This window comes from Canis lupus, chromosome 10 (assembly GCF_011100685.1).
Source record: "Canis lupus familiaris isolate Mischka breed German Shepherd chromosome 10, alternate assembly UU_Cfam_GSD_1.0, whole genome shotgun sequence".
Lineage (NCBI taxonomy): Eukaryota > Metazoa > Chordata > Mammalia > Carnivora > Canidae > Canis > Canis lupus.
Window position 1 is genome coordinate 14,094,821 of NC_049231.1, and position 20,893 is coordinate 14,115,713.

General features: G+C 40.9%; 1 long non-coding RNA gene across 1 annotated transcript; it reads left to right on the forward strand.

Annotated features, from left to right (window-relative positions):
- Nucleotides 1-316: 316 nt before the first annotated feature.
- Nucleotides 317-19,121, forward strand: LOC102155519. Its single transcript, XR_005365422.1, has 4 exons — nucleotides 317-543; nucleotides 16,231-16,342; nucleotides 16,819-16,904; nucleotides 17,201-19,121. It is a non-coding gene; the product is annotated as an uncharacterized LOC102155519 (long non-coding RNA).
- Nucleotides 19,122-20,893: the final 1,772 nt, after the last annotated feature.

The following is a 20,893-nucleotide window of genomic DNA, read 5'->3' on the forward strand; positions in this document are numbered from 1 at the left end:
CTTTTTGCTTCCATTTCAGTAAAATTCTAAAACAGGCAAAACTAATCCAGAGTGATAAAACACAAAATAATGGTGGCCTGGGCTGAGGGGTGGAGGAAGAGGCCAAGGGAACGTCTTTGGGTGATGGAAATGTTCCATAATTTAATTATGATGGTTAAAGAGAAGTGAATTAATTTCCCACCATGTGTCAGCTTACACTTAAAACGAGTGCTGTTTTATTGCCTATAAATATGCCTCAGTTTAAGATAAACACACTAGTCTAGGTAATAAGTGTTAGAGAGGTTCAGGGATGAGAGGCATCATTAGATACTTGACAGTTTAGAACGTAGGAATGTCAGGCCTGGCTAAACTGTGAAAGGCAGCTGAGATGGTCGGGAGATCACGCTGGAGTGAGTGTGGGTCTGACCATCCAGCTTTGAGGACTCTTCCTCTCGTCTAAACTTTGTTTTTACAGATCATAAGAGGCTGAAAAGTGTTTCTCTGTTATGCTGAAGATCACAGAGTATTCAGGAACGGGGCCAAATGAGAATTCCTTGTGTTGTGGTGAGAAAGCAACTTACGATTTCTTTCTAATAAGTTACAAACAGACTCAGGACACTCAAAGAATGTCTGGCACTAAGCTGCTTTGAACGGTGTGAGAGGCTTCTTCATCTAAGAAAGGCTTCCGAGTGGATCTGAAGAGTTTTGTTTGTTTGCTTTTTCCTTTTGGACAGAGAAAAGGCCTGAGATAGTCTAAAAGGTTAATGTTAGAGCTAATAATGCATGCTCCTCTTTTTACTTTTTCCTTTTGCCCAAAATGGTGTGTGACTTTTAATGTAAGTCATAGACTTCAAATTCTTTGAGTTTTGATTGCTTCTTTCCTTTTCGAAAGTGTAAGATTCCTTGGATTATCTGTTCTTCACTGGAAAGCCTTCTCTCTTGTTCTCTCTCCCTCTCTGTGTTACTATAATTTAACTCTTAAATTTTAGATAGTTGAGATTCACATGCAGTAATGCAGAAATGACTCAGAAACATCGTGTGTATTCATCACCCTGCTTCCCCCAGTGTTAACCTCTTGGATAACTATGGTATGATAACACAACTGGGAAGCTGGCATTGACTACAATCCATGGACCTTATTCAGATTTCACCAGTTTTACGGACACTCATTTGAGAGTGTGTTATGTGTGTGTACTTAATTCTACGTAATTTTGTCACATGCGTAGATTCATGTGACCTTTGCAGGTCAGGATGTAAAACAGTTCGGTCACCACAAAAATCCTTTTTGTAACTACACCCCCTTTACTCCCATTCACTCTTACTGCTGTATATAACCTCCAAGAACTTCTTCATTTATATAATTTTATCATTTAATGACTGCTATAGAAATGGGATTATATAGTATATAACCTCTTGGGAATAATTTATTTTCACTCAGCATAATTCCCTGGAGATTCATCTTACCTGTTGCATGTAACAAGAGTTCATTCTTTTCAATGCTGAGTTCTAGCTCATAGTATGGGTATACCAGTTTGTTTGACTCTTCACTCAGGACATTTGGATTGTTTCTAACTTTTGGCTATTATGAATAACACTGTTATGAATATCCAAAGACAGGTTTCTGTGCAAACATAAATTTCCATTTCTCTGGGATAAATGCTGTAGAGTAGAATTATAGTGCATGGTAACCGTGTTTCATTTTTTTTTTGAAACTGCCAAATTGTTTTCCAGTATAGCACAACAATTTAACATTAGCATTAGCTATGTATGAGTGATCCAATTGCTCTAGATCCTTGATAGCATTTGATGTTGTATTTTTTTTATTGTAGCCATTCTGATCGGTATGTAGTGATAGCTAATCATGGCTTAATTCACATTTCCTTGATGGATTTGCACTAGGCCTACAGATAAATTTGGAGAGAACTGATAACTTTACTAGGCTGAGTCTTCCAGTCTATGAACATGGTATTCTCTCTATTTAGATTATTGACTTCTTTTCTCAGCATTTGCATTTTTCGGTATACAGACAGTGTGCAAGTATTATAAAGTTTATCCCTAAGTATTTCATTTTCTTTGGAAAAGTTATAAATGTGTTTTAATTTTAGTTTTCTTTTTTTTAAGATTTTATTTATTCATGAGAGACACAGAGAAAGAGAGGCAGAGACATAGGCAGAGGGAGAAGCAGGCTCCCTGTGGGAAACCCAATGTAGAGCTCGACCCCAGGACCCCAGGATCATGCCCTGAGCCACATGCAGATGCTCAATCACTGAGGTACCCAGGTGCCCCTAATTTTAGTTTTCATATGTTCATTGTTACTATATAGAAATGACATTGACTTCTGTGTGTAGATCTTTTATCCTGTGATACTTCTGAAATCATTTTTTAGGTCCTAGGAGTTTTGTTTTTGTAGCATCCTTGATATTTTTAAAATAGACAATCATGAAATCTGCAAACAGTTTTATTTATTCCTTGCCAAGTTCTGTGCCCTTTCTTTCCATTTCTTGCCTTATTGCAGTGGCCACAACTTATAGTGCTATGTTGAATAGGAGTGGTGAGAAACGAATCTTTGCTTTATTCCCTAACTTAGGGGAAAGTATTCATCATTTACCATTAAGAATGATTTTTTTTTTTAGATTTTATTTATTCATGAGAGACACACACACACAGAGGCAGAGACACAGTCAGAGGGAGAAGCAGGCTCCATGAAGGGAGTCTGATGTAGGACTTGATCATGGGGCTCCAGGATCACACCCTGGGCCGAAGGCAGATGCTAAACTGCTGGCCGCCCAGGGATCCTCAAGAATGATTTTTAAAGTATTTTTTTTAAAAGATGTTCTTTATCAAGTTGAGGTAGATATTTCCTGTCCTTAATTTGATTAGAGTTTTAAAGTTATGAATGAGTATTGGGTTTTGCCAAATAATTTTTTTCTGCATTGATTGATACAATCATACCATTTCCTCCACCTCATTCTGTAAGTTGAGAGTTTACGGTGATGAAGTTTGCTATGAAAATTGAGTCTTGGTGAAAAGCCTGGTGTCAGTCATGGCTAGGAAAAATAAGGGAGAATGTTGGAAGAAAATAAAGTCCAAAGAATGGATTCATAACAGTACAGAAATTTTGTATTGTACATTATAGTTGGCAGAGGAAGGATGGTGGAATTAAATGTGAATTCTTAATAAATGATGGTACAGAAAAGTATATATGTATATTTGAGTTCTGGAGTAAAGAGGAACGTATTACTTATTGAAACACAAGCGCCACTATTTTCTGGGATTCACTGTGCCTTAAAAATATGATACATTCATTTTAATAACTAATATTAAACAATAATATTTCTTCAACTTTGCAGGGACCTACAGTCTATTGAATCTACCTTATTTTCATTGTCTTTAACTCTCATACCCTTATTTTCCTGCTTATTCGGTCTTGATTCCACTGTACATTTTTATGATTGCTCCCTTGCTGATACCCGTTATCTTCCACTCCCCCCCCCCCATCTCTATTGCAGCTGCCTGAAACTTAATTCTATTAAATTCAATTCTTTAGCTATTCTGGAGCTGCATCCACATGGCATAGAGTGCCTCCAGAAAAACTTTAAATTTGTTTCTACTAATACCCTGTGGGCACTTAGGTCCATAATCTTAAAGCCCAACATTTCCATTTTATGTTTACTTATCTTTGTAGATTATTATAGAATATATTTTGCCCTTTTCCTCAATACCTTCATATCCATTCAGTTGGTGACCTTGCTTCCTATTTGCACTGAGAAAATAGAAACATCTGGGAGAGAATGTTCACAAGCACCCACTATCATATGTACTCACTTAACTCTTCTGGGTTCCCACAGATGAACTGTCTGTCCTCAAACCAAGGCCCACCCCTTTACTTCTAGAACTCATCCTCTCACACCCATGCTAGGACATAATTCCAGCAACTCTAACCATTCTTTCATGCACCAAGTTTTCTCCCTGACTGGGTCATTCCCATCAGCATATAAGCCTGTTATCATTAACCCGCCTTACCCAAACCATCTCTTAATCCTACATCCTCTTCTGGATAATGTCCATTTCTTTACCACCTTCTACAGAAAATAAATGCTAGAAATATTTGCCTGTGCTCTTCAGCTACTACTGATCTCTTCCCATTCATTCTTGAACCCTCTCCAATTAGGCTTTTGCCTCCAACCATCTACTAAGCCTGATCACCTGAGGGTCACTAATGGCCTCCACATTGCCAAAAATAATGATCAATTCTTTGATCACATATTCTTAACTATCAGCAACATAAACACAACAATCTTGGTCTTCCTCTCACACCTGGTTCTCTCTAAGCCTTTGCTATCTCAATAAATCTCAACCCCATTCTGCTCGTTGCACAGATCAAAATCGGGCATCAGCCTTGAGGTTTCTCACTCATACCCCAAGTACAAGTAGCAAAATCAAAACTCTTCTCACCACTTCTACTTGTATCATCACAGTCCAAACCACAGGCATCTCTTGCACAGACGATTTCGATTGCCTCAAAACTGTTCTTTCTCCTTTCTCTGCACAGACAATTTCAATTGCCTCAAAACTGTTCTTTCTCCCTTCTCCTTATATGAATTCTCATCAAGTCCACCACAATTTCTCTAGAACTCACAACAGATTATATCATTCCTTCATCTTGAAACTCTCCAATGGCTTTTGATCACTCAGAATAAAGGCAAAGTTTTTGTAAAAGCCTACAAAACTTTACACAATGTTGGTTCCACATTATCTTCTGAGTCACCTCCTTTTTCTGTCCAATTTGCTGTACTCCAGCCCCACAGGTCTCCTCACCATGTCTCAAACACCCCAGTCACATTCTTGAGGCCTTTGCTCTTGCTGTTCCCATTCCCTCAGTGATGTACCCATCTCACATTGTTCAAATGTGAGGACTGTCATCTCTAATCTTTCTGGACCTATCAGTATACTCCTTCTCCTATTTTCATTTATTTTACTTATTTTTTTTTCATTCCCTGTCTCCCATATTAGAATGCAAGCTCCACGAGGTCAGGCACTTTAATCCATTTTGCTCACGACGCCAAGGACAGTATCTGCTGCACTCTTGTTTCTTAATAAATATTAGTCAAATAAATGAATACATATGTAAGTTAAATTACAGAGATGATAATGTTGGGGCAAGTTTCAGAAAAGAAATCTTATGATCTAATGCCTACATTAGGGACCATACTGAAAAGAGATGAGTGTAGGTTGGGGAATGCATCCCAGGCCCCTCCTTGTGGTACCCATAATATGAAAGGAAAGCTGTAGTTGTTTGAGAGGTGTGAGGGGGAACCCTGGGCTAGAACAGAGACCTGGGATTCTCTTCAGCACAGAGATGCAGCTGAATGAGTGGGGCTACTGGATGAAATCAAGCAACAGCACTCACACCAGCTATGTGTCAATACTGCACCACATGAAATAAGTAGTAAGCGTGGTAGGCAGTTTAGGCTGCAATACTTCTTGAGGACAGAGATCTCAAAGGGAATGAAGATATTAGCAATGGTTCTCACGATGCCACAAATAGTGCTGCTTAGCAGCTTTGTTTTTTTACCAGCATCATCATTGTCATCATCATCATCATCATCATCATCATCATCATCAAATCAGAGTGCCTATAGGAGGAAAGCACTGGGCTATTTAGTAGCATATTTCCTAAGTTTTTGTGAGGCGGGTTTTGGCAAGAGAACTCAACTATCTCTGCAAATAGAACTGGAGGCTCTTCCTCAGGTGCTTCTGGTATTTTATGAATGTTACTTGACATCTCAGACCATCTCTTTGTTTTCTTCTTTCTACCTCTCCTGTCATCACTACAGAATGGAGGGTGTTTTAATTATACTCAAGGTAATTTGAATTTAGATCTTCTGAGGGCTCTTCTAACAATTCCCTATATTTCTGACAAGCCCTGTTTGGAGTGGCAGACTGTTTCATAGTCCTGACTTAATGCAGGGGAAGATAGGTTAGACAGTAAAAAAAAAAAAAAAAAAAAGTTATAAAAGGGGCTTATGCTTCCAGTCTTGATTTCGTTTCTTTTTATATCTTAAGTGACAGGTTTGAGTACTTTAGATTATAGGGCATGCACAGTCGCTGGACTGCCCAGTTGTGTTAATTAATTTCAAGAACATTTTTACGTTCCTGGTCCAGAGAAGAGAGGAAGAAATAGTAATAAAGAAGAACAGGCAAGACAGACTGCTGGCTGGTGGAAGAAGAGTAGATGTGTAGACATGTTTCTCTCTTCTGACTTAACAGCTGCTACTTGGTCAACGGGGTGAGGCTCAGTTACTTTAGGTTTAGGATGGGTTCTTCCAGTAGGATGAATGGTGCTTCCAAAGTCAATAAATGAAGGAAGGAGGGAAGAAGAAGAGGAAAAGAAAGAAAAAAGATGAAAGCAGTTGTTGCAAAAGGTATTTTTAAAATATCTTTTGCTGTGTTTAAGATGGGTGCATGGGATATATCAGAGGACAAATGTGAATGAGCAAAACTGGTGCCTTTAGGATGCGGGGAGAGTAGATAAAATCTAAAAAGCATTGTGAAAAAGTTGATTGGTTGACATCGTATGATTAGTTCATCTTCTCTGACATGTTACGGATGCTGTTATTACTGTTTTTCAACCAATGTTCCTTTCCTGGCTTGTGTAATTTTGGAGTGGCACGCTGGGAGTTTAAAAAAGTACTAATGAGCCTGGACTTTTTTTTTAACTTTTTACTTTCAAATGATCTCAAACTCTCAGAAGAGTTTTATGAACAGCATGGCAAACTTAATACTTTCTTTGGGACCCCTGGTTCAAGTTTTGCTATTATTATTATATTATTATTATTGCTATTATTATATTATTATATTATTATTCTAATAATATCTTTACATGAACAAGTCCGACTCAGGACTACGCATTGTACTCCATCATATGTCTCTCCAGCCTCCTTCAGTCTGGAAGAGTTCCTCAGTTTCTACTTGACTTCATGATCTTGGCATTTCTGAAGGTCAGTTATTTTACAGAAGTTTTCTAAAGTTCTGTTTGTCTGACATTTCTTTCTGATTATAACCAGGTTATGAATGCTTTCTTTGCTCAAGTATTAAAGAAGTGATGTTGTAGGCTTCTCATTGTATCCTATCAGGTGGCACATGGCATCGATTTGTCCCACTACTGGTAATGTCAACTTTGGGCACTTGATTCCAATGGTAGGTGGTAGATTTTTCCACTACAAAGTTTTCTTTTCTTTTGTAGTTAATACATGGAGAGAGATACATTGCCACTGTGTAAGAGCCTGTTCCTCATCCTACTTTCATCCACTAATTTTAGCATTCATTGATGTGCCTTGCCTGAATTCCTCCTTTTTATTAATTGGAATTCCAATCTAAAAAAAGGTTTCTTCTCTTCCTTTTTATCTATTATTATATCAATGTGGATTCACGGATTCATATTTTATTCAGTGGACTATAATCTATTACTGTTATTTTTTAATTTTAATGCTCAAATTGTTCCATATTTAGTGAGTGGGAGTTTCTTCAAGTGGCTCCTGTGTTATTTGGTCATGTTCCCATCATTCTTTTGAGAACTTCCTTATGTTCAGGTACGGTAATATATTCAAAGCTCACTTTGTTTTTTCCCTGATCCTCCCTTAGAATTTGCAGTGAGCCTTGGAGAGATGTATTTAGAAACCAAGACTTGGGGATTAAGTTTGCTCATTGCTACTTAGGTGTTATTGCTTTTAGATCTTCTTACTGAATACACACATACACACACTTAAATATCTTTATATATCTATATTTACAAAACCATAAGTTTATATCTACTCTTTCAATTCTAATCCAATGACCCAACCTTACAGGGTTAATCTGAAATTTTCTCCCTTTTCATATTTGTATCTTCTTTCTCCAGCACTAAAAATCCCCACTCCCTGTGTTTGTAGCTAATTGTTCAGTCCTACTGAACTCTGACCTGCTCAGAAGTTTACCCTGTGTGAACCCTAAGTCCTCTCTGTTGCAAAGGAAGGCAGGTATTATCATTATTTCTAATTGGACTTTTTGCATTGGCTGGTTATTTTGGCATCATAGAAACATGGCAGTGAGTTGGTAAAACAGTGGACTTACAACATACTGATATTTTATTTACTCAACTTCAACTGAATTAAAAATCCTGAAAACATTGTATTATTGCACAAATTTATACTTACATCTATATGTATGTATATGTTGCACAAAACTATGGTTTACTGCCTTTTGACCCCGGTTTTAGGGGATTTTTCAAGGGCAAATTTGACCCCTAGGGGCTTTTCACTTTATATGATAATTTCAGAATCTAAATCCTATGTAAAGTATGACTCTACTCTATGGCCTAAATTGTCTCAAAATCTCGTTCCAGGAGAACACATCACTTTGGTTTCCAAAATTGAAGCTGAGAGGATCAGATACTGATTCTAGATTGTACCTACTTATTCAGAGAAAATGATATCAGTTTTGTTTGTTCATTCCCTCAAAAATGCAGATAATAATGCTTTCGATAAATATTCACGCCGTATTTGTAGGCCAGAGCTAGGGTCTTGGCTATGGGGTGACCCATTGGAGTGGCTCAAAGGGGCAATTCATAGTAGGCCATGCTGAAGGGAGTGCAGGCCAAGGAGTGCTGCTAGGAGAGGGGGGGAGGAGAGAAGCCTGAAACCAGGGAAGAAAGGCCAAGAAGCTGATGACAATACTACAGAAAGGAGTATGAGTTTATCCAACCTACGCTTACCCTATTTTCAGTTTACCCCCAAGTCTTGGCTTGCTTTACAGATACAGAAACGTATATATGTGTTTCCTGCCCTGAAGAAGATTTTATTCTAACACGGCAGAGTCACACCAACAGTTATATGATATCTCAGATGTCTTGCTGTAGTTTCTAGATTTGTGAATTTTGACAGTTGTTGCTGAATTGCTTTTCATAAGGTTAATAAGAGTTGCGAAGTCATTTCCGAATACTTCTTTAACAAGCCATTTCATACAGTATGTCATGTATTTGAAAGGCACAATTTAAGAAGGATTTAGGTAAGAACTTTTGACCTACCTAGGATAGTCTTTTTCCCTTGTTGAGTAGTTAAAAAGTACCAAGAAAGTAGATAATGGCTTTTTGAGAAAAACAAAAACCAAAAGCCCAAACCAGTGCCTCTCCTGGTTGCATTTTTCTAGATCTTGATGTACTGGACTGGATTCCCAAGGGTCCAGAGAATTATCTTTGAGTTAAAGCATCGTTAATTGTTATTTTGTTTACTGTTCATTATCTTAACATTTGTGAATGGCTATTGGGCACATGAAGGGTTTCCTCTTTTGTTTAAAGTTGTCTGGACTTTATAAAATCACGTGATAATTTCACAAGACACTTCTCCCCAGGGGATAACACGACTGCAGAAACCTATTTTGAGGATTAGGAAGAAATTAAAGATTACTCTTAAGTGGTTATCAGTAAACAAGCAGCGGTATCTGTGGCCTTTACCTTCAAGGAAATTCGATTTTAAAAAATGAGATTTGGCTCTTTCATCTTTATTTGTAGTTACTTCTTATTTGTTAGTGAGTCTTCTCTTATAGTCATTTCCCTTTGCTGACATACTTTCAGTTCTATAGAGTTTTTGGGCAAAAGCTATTAAAAAGCAAGTAAATCACCATGATGTTCTATATATATTACCTTTGCAAATAATTCCTTGGGCAAGAGCTCCAGACTAATAAATGAGAGCATGTGGATAATTTAGAATGGCTTTCTTTTTAGAACCAATTGCCTGGGAATTGAAAAATTCAAAGTGCTTTTTCATGGCGTTATTGTTTGAATTAATTAAAAAAAAAAAAAAAAGCACTTCATTTAGACCTGTTTCTGTGTCTCCTCAATTTGCTTTCTGGAGAAAGAACCAGGGAATGTTGCACTTTGGGAAAAATTTAATTAAGTCAGTTCACAATGGAACACCAGAAGATAAAATTCCTCAGGCCGATCCTTTTTGGGATCGTGGAAACAGACAGGAGGTGAAGATGCGCCGCCGGCCCGGTGTGTGCAGAGCACAGCCTCCCGTCTTGGGGAAGGCAGGAATGGAAAGGCTGCCGAAGTGAGGTTAAGGTCAAGATCACAATTCATTCCCTTGTTTTAATGCAATTTCAACTCGGCGAAACATATGAGGTGTGTCACGAGCATTAACATTTTGAGCCCTAGGCAATCAGATCCGAGGGCTCATTCTGTTCAATTCCTAATGCGGATTATATTTCATAATGTTGCTAGGACTTGATTATTTGCACATCCTAGAAGGTATAGCTCCGGCTCTGAACATTTGAAAGAGAACTGCTATAGAGCTGTGAACATTAAACAGATAATTACTATAGGTAAATCTCATAGAAATAAAGAAATGAGCCTATAATCACGGTGCTAGAATTATATATTTGGACGGCTATCATGCCAGCAGTTTAATTTGACTACCTTGGCAAGCGCTGAAAATGAAGGAGAGGCACAGAGAACTACCTGTGCATTTTATAAGCATTGCAGGGAAGCCCAGAGACAAATAAAACACCCCTTCGGACCATACAGAAACGTGCAGGCTTTTTGCATCTATTTATATCTATCTCTATATGTTTATAGAGATGAGCAAACACACACATACCCCCAAATAAGACATACTAGTCACAGAAAGTGTCTGTAAACATTAATGTTAACTTCTGCATATACACGGATTTCAAACACGTCCTTTACTTTAAAGGACTCTGTCACCGGACAGAGTAGATATGAAATCTGTTTTGTTGCTTTGTAATGTGCTTAAGGGAACCCCACCTGTTTAACATGAGTAATAAAAATGAGGAGGGGCTAAAATGCATTCCTAGAGTTTAGCTGGCAAATGGAGGTCGGGCCTACCTGGATGGGGTGCGGTCCCATCACTGCCACAACTGGGGTCCTGGGCGGCTCCTGAATGGTGCTGCACCACAGTTTGTTCAGCTTAAACTGAGGGCAGACACACCTTTATTATTAAAGCTAACGTGGAAGCAGGAGTGGAAAAATGGTCACTACTTTTCTGGGTCCCCAGAGAAGAAAGCCCTTCCCCTGGTTCTTAGGTTTTGCTTTTTAGGATAAATTCTAAGAATAGTGACTTATTCATGGTCCAGTAAAGGCTGAATGGAGGAGTAGAGGTGGAACAGTGCCCTTCCAAGGCACCTTTTAATTTGCTCCTGTACCAAATCCATGGGAAAGTGACTATGTGTCAGAATGTCATGGAAAAATTCGAATACCAAAGGATGTTAAAAAAAGTGACTTAATTAAAACGCACTTCCTGATTTGGAAAGTGCAATATGCTACTTTGGGAGACAAAGTGTAAGACTGGCTCAAGTTAGAAAATGACCAGGGAGTTAAATCCTAAAGTTTTTGCAGTTATTTGATATTATTTAGCTACTCTGTTTCTATAATGAGATTTTATTTTATTTTAAGATTCTATTTATTTATTCGTGAGAGACAGAGAGAGAGGCAGAGACATAGGCAGAGGGAGAAGCAGGCTCCCTATGGGGGAGCCTGATGCGGGACTCGATCCCGGGGCCCTGGTATCGTGCCCTGAGCCGAAGGCAGATGCTCAACCTCTGAGCCCCCCAGATGCCCCTAGATTTTAGCAAGCCTATCAAAATACTTAAATTTTGTTTGTTGTTGGTGTGCTTCCAGGATGGATAACTGTAGCTTATGATATTCAGGGTATAGGTCAAATTGGACGCTTTAGGCAAAATTTAAATTTTGCATTTAGGCAAAATTACTTTCTGAATAACACCTAGTACAACCTCCAATTCCTAATGGGGCAGGAGGAGTCCAGATATGGAATTTACACTTTGAGTGACCAGATTACACAATTCTCATCTCCTCTGAAATGACTCCATAAATGCCATTTCAAAATGTATTTCTTTGCCATATCACAGAAAACTTAGGAATAAATTCTAACATGTTTCGATGTTTCAAAGAGGACAAACTATTTTTTTTGTTTGGTTATTCAAAAGATTATTATAGCATCTCTAGTATATGGAGAATGTTAGAGAACATGGAACACATTTCCTGGGTGTCTCCAATAAAAGAGCCATTTCCACATATTGTACTAACTTCATCCTCTTTCCCTTTAACTTCAGCATAATTAAAACGGAGATTTGAGTAAAGTAACTCAATGCAAGTTAAATACAACGCTAGAGGGAAGCTATGGATCTAATGCAGATACAGGGGCTTCTTCTACAACAGGATTAGCAGCCTTTCAAATCACCTAGAATCAATTCTCATGGGACACTGTTGTAAAAATGAGGATACTGAGTCTAGAAAACACTTTTCTCATGGAAAAAAATCACAAGTCACAGCTTGCCACGTGCGTTACCCAAGATAAGTTTGCTGATTATCCTTCAAATGAGTATCAATTTTGGTGTAGACTCCAATATTTCCAACCTCTGAGAAACTGTTCTGGTGTCAGGAGTGGTCAATTGCCGAATTATGGCAAATATCTTCTCGTGAAGCGCTTGCTTCTCTGAGAAAACAAAGAAATTGCTTCGCCTCTGGGTTTTACTGCAATATTTTCTAAGACGAACTTTAACGCAACACAGGGAAAAAACAAAAACAAAAACAAAAAACAAAAAACAAAACCCAAACTCAAAAACCCTATATATTCATTGTCACTGGCTAACCCACAAGGTGGCACTAAAGAGAAAAGTGACAAAAGTGGAGATCACAGGCAACTTTTATATTAAATCGATTCTATTATGAGAACTAAACCAATTTCATGAAGTAGTCATCCAAATTTGAATATGCTAGTAATTCAAAATACTGATATTCAGGTTCATTGCTTGTTTCCTGCAGACTTTTTGGGGTCAAGAAGTTTCATTTAATCAAGCAGTTGGTTATTTTCAAAAACAGTGAGTAGTTTGAATATTTCTGTGTGGTTCTTTTGTAGGGAAGTTGTTTTTGTTCCCCCCATATATGCAGGCACTATGACCACTGTATGGTTATAAATTATGAACGTTTCCTTTTTATGTTTTTATACAGTGCCTAGCACTTACATATACACATATATGTAAAAATATAAATAGAATATATTCTTAATATGAATGTAAAAAACTAACATTATAATGACATAATGATCCAGATTTTTAGTATTTGTAGTCATAGCTTATAAGTAACTTTTCGAAAGCACCAAGGAAAAGGCATTTTAGCCAAAGTCTAGTTGCTTAAATTCTGAGAATAATTCCCCAATCCTGAAATACAAAATTTCACCTAACTTTCAAGGTAGGCAGGACAGTTATTCCCTGGATGTGAACAGGGAAGTGTTCTCAGGAAACCACGTACAGAGAAAGAAAAAAATGGTATGCCGGGGGCATCGCCGTGGTCCATAACCCTATAAGCAAAGATGCATGGGGAGCCTTATAGTGCCACGTGGTAGAGGGAAACAGTCTGAGCAGGAGCAAGGGGGAGGAGGCATAGACCAGAATAAGCAGCTATTGTTCAGTTCATGGTTAAGAGAAAGGGTATTCATGCACCAGCCTCAACCTTGAAGGGAAATATTATGCTCCATCTTTTTGCTTAGTTTCAAAGTAGGCATTCAATGAGTTGAAAAATAATGCAATTTTAATTTTTACTGTTATTTCATTAGATATTGTGAAATACTTTCCAACAGAAGATGTGCTTCTCGTCTGAAAATAATTGTCTTTGACTAGAATACCGACTCAGCAAAAACAGCATATGTTTTAAATTCTATTATTAAAAATAAAAAAGCACAGTGTAGATCAGAGTTGGCTTTCAAAAAATTCACAAGTCTATGACCTTAGGATTCGTGATATTTTGCTAAGAGAGAAAAACTTCGCCATGTTTCTTCTAATTTATCAACCCGCTTGCACTGATCATTTGCTGCTCAAATTTAAGAAAATACTGTGATTACCCCATTTAAAGAGCTACAGTAATAAACATTTACATATCAGGAAAGTGTAGGTGTAAAGAGAGGTGCTGTCAAGTGTAGGAAGCACAGATTTTTTTTTATGTAGAGAAGTGCAGATTTTGATGAATTATATATTTTATTATTAAATGGAAGAAGAGTTAATAAATGATGGGAAAAGAGAGGGGAAAACCCATGTATCAAAAGATACATATAGAAGAAATAAAATGGGATATTTTATGTCTTCATGAGACTTTACATTAATATTGATATATGTGCCTTTGAAGCAGATTTTTTTTTTTTGTGGTTTCAAAGAGATGAGGTACCCTTCAAATCATGTAAATTTGAGTTGTCAAATAAGCCTGGGTCAAAGATACATTTTTTAATGCATTCAAGAGGTAAGATTTCTAAGGCAGATAAACTGCTGGTTCTGCAGTATGGAAATAAGCTACAGTCGTCAACTCTTTCAACTACTTACTTCTCAATCCAGGGTGAATAATGCTCTCCTTTTTTCTTTGTCATTATTTTGTAAAATTATAATTATTATTCTACTCAGGGTCATACTACATTTTCTCTATTTATTCATCTTATTTTTTTAAGCATTTTATTTATTCATTCGAGAGAGAGAGAGAGAGAGAGAGAGAGAGGGGAGGGGCAGAGGGACGGGGGGGGGGGGGGGGGAGAAGCAGACTCCCCTGCTGAACCGGGAGCCCAACTTGGGCTGGATCCCAGGACCTGGAGATCATGACCTGAGCTGAGGGCACACACACACCCCCGGGGGGGGGGGGGGGTGGAGGGAGGAGACAGGGTGCTTTGGCCCTAGGCTGTACCTCCAGCCCTCTGCCTGGCGCTGACTTCCCAATCTGTGCAGCAAGAACCGACTATGCAATCGGACGGTGTACACCTGGCTCATCTTTTATTTATTTATTTATTTAATTAAAAAAAATTTTTTTTTTTGGCTCATCTTTTAGAGGGTAGGATGGCCTGCTGGTGAAGAGACATTGCCTAATTTGGAATTCCAGCTCCGCCACCTAGTAATTAAATGCCTGTGGGCAAGGTATTTCTTTTCACTAGGCCTCAATTTCTTCATCTATCAAATGGAGGAAGTAGCAGCACTGACCTATGGATTTATTGTCACGATGAAATAGGCTAGCATAAAGCGCGTAGACAAATAACTGGTGCAGGATGAGCACTTGAAACTTTCTTTTTTAAAAATTAAAAAAAAATTTTTTTTAATTTTAATTTTATTTTTTTTCACTTGAAACTTTCTTAGATGTGATCAGTCGTTAATTTTTCCTGCCATATTTATCTAGAAACATGGATTTGAACAACTGAAATTCATGGTAAAAGCTGTATTGGTATATTTACTATTCAGATTTTTTTATTTATTTTATTTTTTATTTTTTATTTTATTTTTTTTATTCTTTTTTTATTCAGATTTTTTTAAAGATTTATCTATTTATTTAATTTTTAAAAGATTTTATTTATTTATTCATTCATGAGACACACACACACACACACACACACACACACACACAGGGAGAGAGAGAGAGACAGAGACACAGGCAGAGGGAGAAGCAGGCTCCATGCAGGGAGCCTGACGTGGGGCTCGATCCTGGGACCCCAGGATCACGCCCTGGGCTGAAGGCAGCACTAGACTGCTGAGCTATCCAGGCTGCCCCAAAAGTTACCCTATTTCTATTCTGTTTATAGGATTTAGCATATATTATGCTTTCAGGTTTCGTGAATAAACTGTGGACATTTCCATGACATTTTTTTTCGCCTTTTAATGCAGATTTCTTACTGAAATCGTAAACCAAAGAGCCCATGGTGAGCACTGAAGAGTTTTAACCTAGTGTTAGAAACCACAAATAACAATACAACTTTCTTGGGGTCTTAATTCCCTCCTCTCTGGATAGAACACTTAATGCTGGAATTGGGAGTGACCCTGTGGATCTTTGGTTATATTCTTGTTTATATTCGCCATCTAGAGGGCTCTTCTGTGCTGTAAGACTTGTTCTGTTTGGTGAAAGTGTAGTCATGAGGCTTCCTCCTAGGACTGATAACACGTAGTAATCTAAGCAGGTTAGGCAATGTTTCCTTTTTTTTTTTTTTTTTTTTAAGCACTCGATAATTTGACAGATTTTACTTGAGAAAAATAGAATCAAACTCAGATACAATTTACTTTCAGAATAACATTTTTAAATAAACAGAAGCCAGACAACCAACAGTTAAATCACGGTGTCAATTGTGGTTGGCAAATTACAGACACCATGAACCTGCTCGGTCTCAATTATGGCTCATTTTAAATGGTTCTCCTCTTTCCCTCTTTAATATCTTGAAGAATATTCTGTCTAGAAGAGTATTTCTTATGTGAAGCCCCTCAACAACACCAGCAGACGCAGTGGTTACGTGGTATGAAATTCTGAAATGATGCAATCATAAACACTAATAAGGTGAGTTTCCTCAAATTAAAAATTCCATCAAAATTATCACAATCTCCGGGTGCTGGGCTGGCTCGGCCAGTAGGGCCTGGGACTCTGGATCTCAGCGTTGTGAGTTCAAGCCCCACAATGGGCGTGGAGCCCACTTAAGAAAAACTTTTCACAATCTCCAATTTCAAACTGCCTTTTTATAATTGCCACATGGCGGCACCACTTCAGCTCCTAAGCAGGCTCCTGCCATTCACCGCCGCCTTGGTCTCTAACTGTGTGGGGTCTTCAGGAACACAGGCCGCTTGGAGCAGCAGCGCTGGTTTTCTCCCGGACCCCTGCATGTTTTTTGCTAATACCACGTATTCTTATAAAGCCTCTACCCACAGAAGTTCGAGTTTTTAATTGAATTTTCTTGGCTTCTCGATAGAGAAGGTTCATTAAAAATCACTCGAGAGCATAAAGAGACTCGTGTGTTAGCTTTGGAATTTCTTTTGCAGACTTTGAGAAGCAGAAGAGACCTCGGAGCTACCTAACTCCGACACCTTAACATCAAGACCCTGAGTTATAACATAACTAGGTGAAGGTAAGTAGGGGGGTTAGGGCAGAGTGGGGATTAGGGCAGAGTGGGATTTAGTTCTCTCTTCTGAGCCAAGCTGCTTCTGGATGTGCAGAGCTAAGCACACCTGGAAGGCCAAGTACCTAAGGCCCCTGAAATTGTGGCTCCACATACAAACCAGAGTGAAAGAGAAAAAGCACTTCTGGTGTGAACAACCAAGGAGGAAAGATGGGCCAGTGCATTCACTGAAGGTAGTTCATTTTGTGGTTATTTATTTATTTATTTATTTATTTTTGAAGATAGTTCATTTTGATTATTTACAGGACCCGGGGATTCATTTCATCAACACAACTTCTGTTGGCCTCACGTCTATTAAAACGCTCACACTTGTACGAGTCCCCACATGAGGTATGGCTACAAAATGCCTTTAAAGACATTCGTCAGCTAAAGAAATAACCAGAAAAGCCTCCCAACAAATAACTGTGTTTCTGAGAGAAGCGTCAGGCACTTTGGAAAGGCCCATCCCACCGAAAGGCTCTAGCATTCAGCAAAGTCAACGCTATCTCCGATTTAGTGATTGACAACAGGGAAGGCAGCTTCATTCTAGGAATACCCGCGAGTCATCTCTTTGCTATTTTTGTGAGGTACACAGTCTGAAATTTTGCCTCTTTTGTTTCCTTGGTTCGAGGATAGAATGGACACTCTCTAGAAAAACAATATTAAAAACTTATTTACAAAGTGGTTGCTTCTCAGCTGAAGGGTGCCACATACCTTCAGAAACAAACAAACAAACAAACAAACAAAAAACAAACACCCCAAACCTTACTGGAACCCTTTTGTGACATTGATATGTGATATGAGAGGAAGAAATATTTATCCACTTCACAGTGACTTTATTGGATTAAGTAGCAGTTTAAAGGAATCGATATTTTAATAAGTTGTGTCCACTCTATGTTCATAAGCTTGGGTCTGCTCCACTTGGGTTTCAGAAACAATCCATCCACTAATTTAATCACAGGCAGTAGTGACTTTGCTTATCGGTAAACATATACTTAAATTCCCAAATACCTGAGAGTTGCCTTGTAGTAATTTTCAGAAGTACGTAAAAACCTCAATAAAACACATACAAGATTCAAAAAGGTCTTTCTTCTTTGAATCTTTTCTCAACTGCGATCATTTTAGAGAAAGATCTTAGAGATCCTTGAGTGGATGGATGACCTCTTCATGTGGGTAGTGATTCTAAAAGCTCTAGGAGTTCCAGATTCCTCCGAGAATCCCAGTGAGTCGAACCCGTGGATTTTAGATCAAGAACCTTGAGTTGCCAGATTACACCCTGAGGTCAGAGGAGTCTGGTGACCTGCTAAGAGTCACACGGTGCTTTTTTGCCTGCCTGGACCATATTTCCCAATTCTGTGGAAAACAGACTAATAAATCCCAAGTCCTCAAGTCTTAAAATGCATCCAGCCAGATACATATGGACAGCGAGAGCATGGAGATTTAAAAACAGAGCAGAAAAAAGTAACGAACAGAATGTGGCATTTCCCTTGGTCTGTTGCTAACGGCCCACATACAACATGCTTAAAAAAAAAATCCCATCCTGGCACTTCTTTTTCATCATCATTTAAAAATGATTCAAACGGACCTTTGGAATGTACGGCATTGGGAATACATCCCATGTGGGGATAAACGGAAAAGAGCTTCCTTGAGCAGGGCTGTGTTTTCAGTGGTTGTCAGGCTGCAGTGCATGTGTATCCCATCTCTTTTGTTCGGTCATACTCGTAAAGCCAAACACAATATTTTAGTTGTATATTCTCAGGGCTACAACGCGAGTAGCATTTAACATTTCTTTTTGTAAGACAAATAATTATGGACATGGTTTTTAAAATGCCTTTAGGATTTGAAGATGTGAGAGAAACATGTAAAAGGGAATGACTTTATTCTTTATTTTCTATTTATTCTTTTTTTTTTTCCCCCTTAGTGACTCTTAAGTCCATCACACTTTGTTTTACTAAAAGCTAGAGTCTCCTGCCTCTTAGTGACTACCTGGGGTGGGGGGGTTCTGAATATCGCCCCAATTCAAGTCTTTCACACCGATTCTCAGGCCTGGATGTCCCATCTACTCCTACACAGTGTGCATTATAATTTAAAACTTCAGTAAACTTAGAAAGCCCATAACCAGCCAATGGTCTAGGAACCTGTTTTGAGGCTCCTGCTTGTCAGCAAAACTTCCTATTGATAACTGTTAAAAAAAAAAAAAAAAAAGTTTAAGCAATTTCCCCCTAACACTAGAAACTGCAAAAAAAAAAAAAAAAAAAAAGTCTAAGCAATTTCCCCCAACACTAGAAACTGCACACACACACACACACACAAAAGTTTAAGCAATTTCCCCCAACACTAGAAACTGCACACACACACACATACACACACACACACAAAAGAGAAAAAAAGGAAAAAAAAAAGAAAAAAGAAAAGTAACTGCGGCTGGGTGGAGTGCAAAACTGATCCATCACGGGATATATCCTTTCCCTGTTCCCGTGAAGTCCCCAGGGATGGGGCGCAGATCCCCGCTGTTCTCAGTCTCCAGTCCTGGGTCCTGGGTGTCACACTGTAGTCATTATATTTTACTCATTCCCCCCAATCTAAAAATAGACATTATTCACCGGGGGAAGCAGTTTAAAATAAAAACAAAAAACAACTGTAGCCTTTACGTGGGGGAGATTCTGATGTTCCCGGCGAGCCATTGCAGCCCTGCGCACGCGGACCCGCGGGTGATGGACGCGGCCGGGCTTTGGTGACCCGGCTTGGCGCGCAGGCGGTCCCCGGGGTCCCCCGGGCTGGGCGGGCATCCGACGCGGCCGCTCCCTGGGTTCCGGGGCTCCCTCCCGGGGCGCGGGGAGGCTGGCGAGTCGGGGACCACGGGGAGCCCGGCGGCCGGGGGTGAGCGCGGGGTCCAGGGATGCCCCCGAACCCCCCCACCCCGCCACCCGCGCTCTCTGGGGGGGGCTTCCTCGGGAGGGGATGCTCGCGGGGGGGATGCTTGTTGGGGGGATGCTCCGGGGGGGGAATGCTCGCGGGGGGGATGCTCCCGGGGTAGGGATGCTCGCGCGGGGGGTGCTCCCGGGCGAGGGATGCTCGCGGGGGGGATTCTCTGGGGGGGATGCTCGCGGGGAGGATGCAGTTGGAGCAGCCTGGGCGGCCGTACCCGGAAGCTGGGGAGTCGGGGACCGCGCGGAGCCTGGCGGCCAGGGGTGCGCGCTGGGCCCGGGGACGCCCCCCGACCCCCTGACCCCTTGACCCGCGCTCCCCGGGAGGAGGCTTCCTCGCGGGGGGGATCCTCCCGGGGGGAGGGATGCTCGCGGGGGGGCGGGGGGATGCTCGCGACTCTGGGTGCAGTCGGAGCAGCCTGGGCGGCCGGGACCCGGAGGCTGGGGAGTGGGGGACAGTGCGGCGCCCCGGCGCGGCCGGGGGTGCGCGCGGGGCCCAGGGACACCCCCGACCCCCTGACCCGCGCTCCCCGGGGGGGCCTTCCTCGGGGGAGGTGGTCCCCGGGGGAGGGGGATGCTCGCAGGCTCTGGATGTAGTCAGTCCGAGCAGCCTGGGCGGCCGGGACCCGGAGGCTGGGGAGTCGGGGACCGCGCGGAGTCCGGCGCCCGGGGGTGAGCGCGGGGCCCGGGGACGCCCCCCGACCCCCCGACCCGCGCTCCCGGGGGGGCTCCCTGGAGGCGGGTCCCGGGGGAGGGATGCTCGCGGCCCTGGATGCAGGGACCCGGAGGCTGGGGAGTCGGAGACCGCGCGGAGCCCGGCGGCCGGGGGTGAGCGCGCGGGGCCCAGGGACACCCCCGACCCCCGACCTGCGGTCCGGGGGGGGGGCGGGTCCCCGGGGAGGGACGCTCGCGGCCCTGGGCGGCCGGGACCCGGAGGCTGTGCGCACACACGCGGGCACACCGGCGCGCGCACATGCACACGCGCTCGCACACCCGCGCCCGGGCCTCCCCACGGGGACCGCGAGCCGAGGC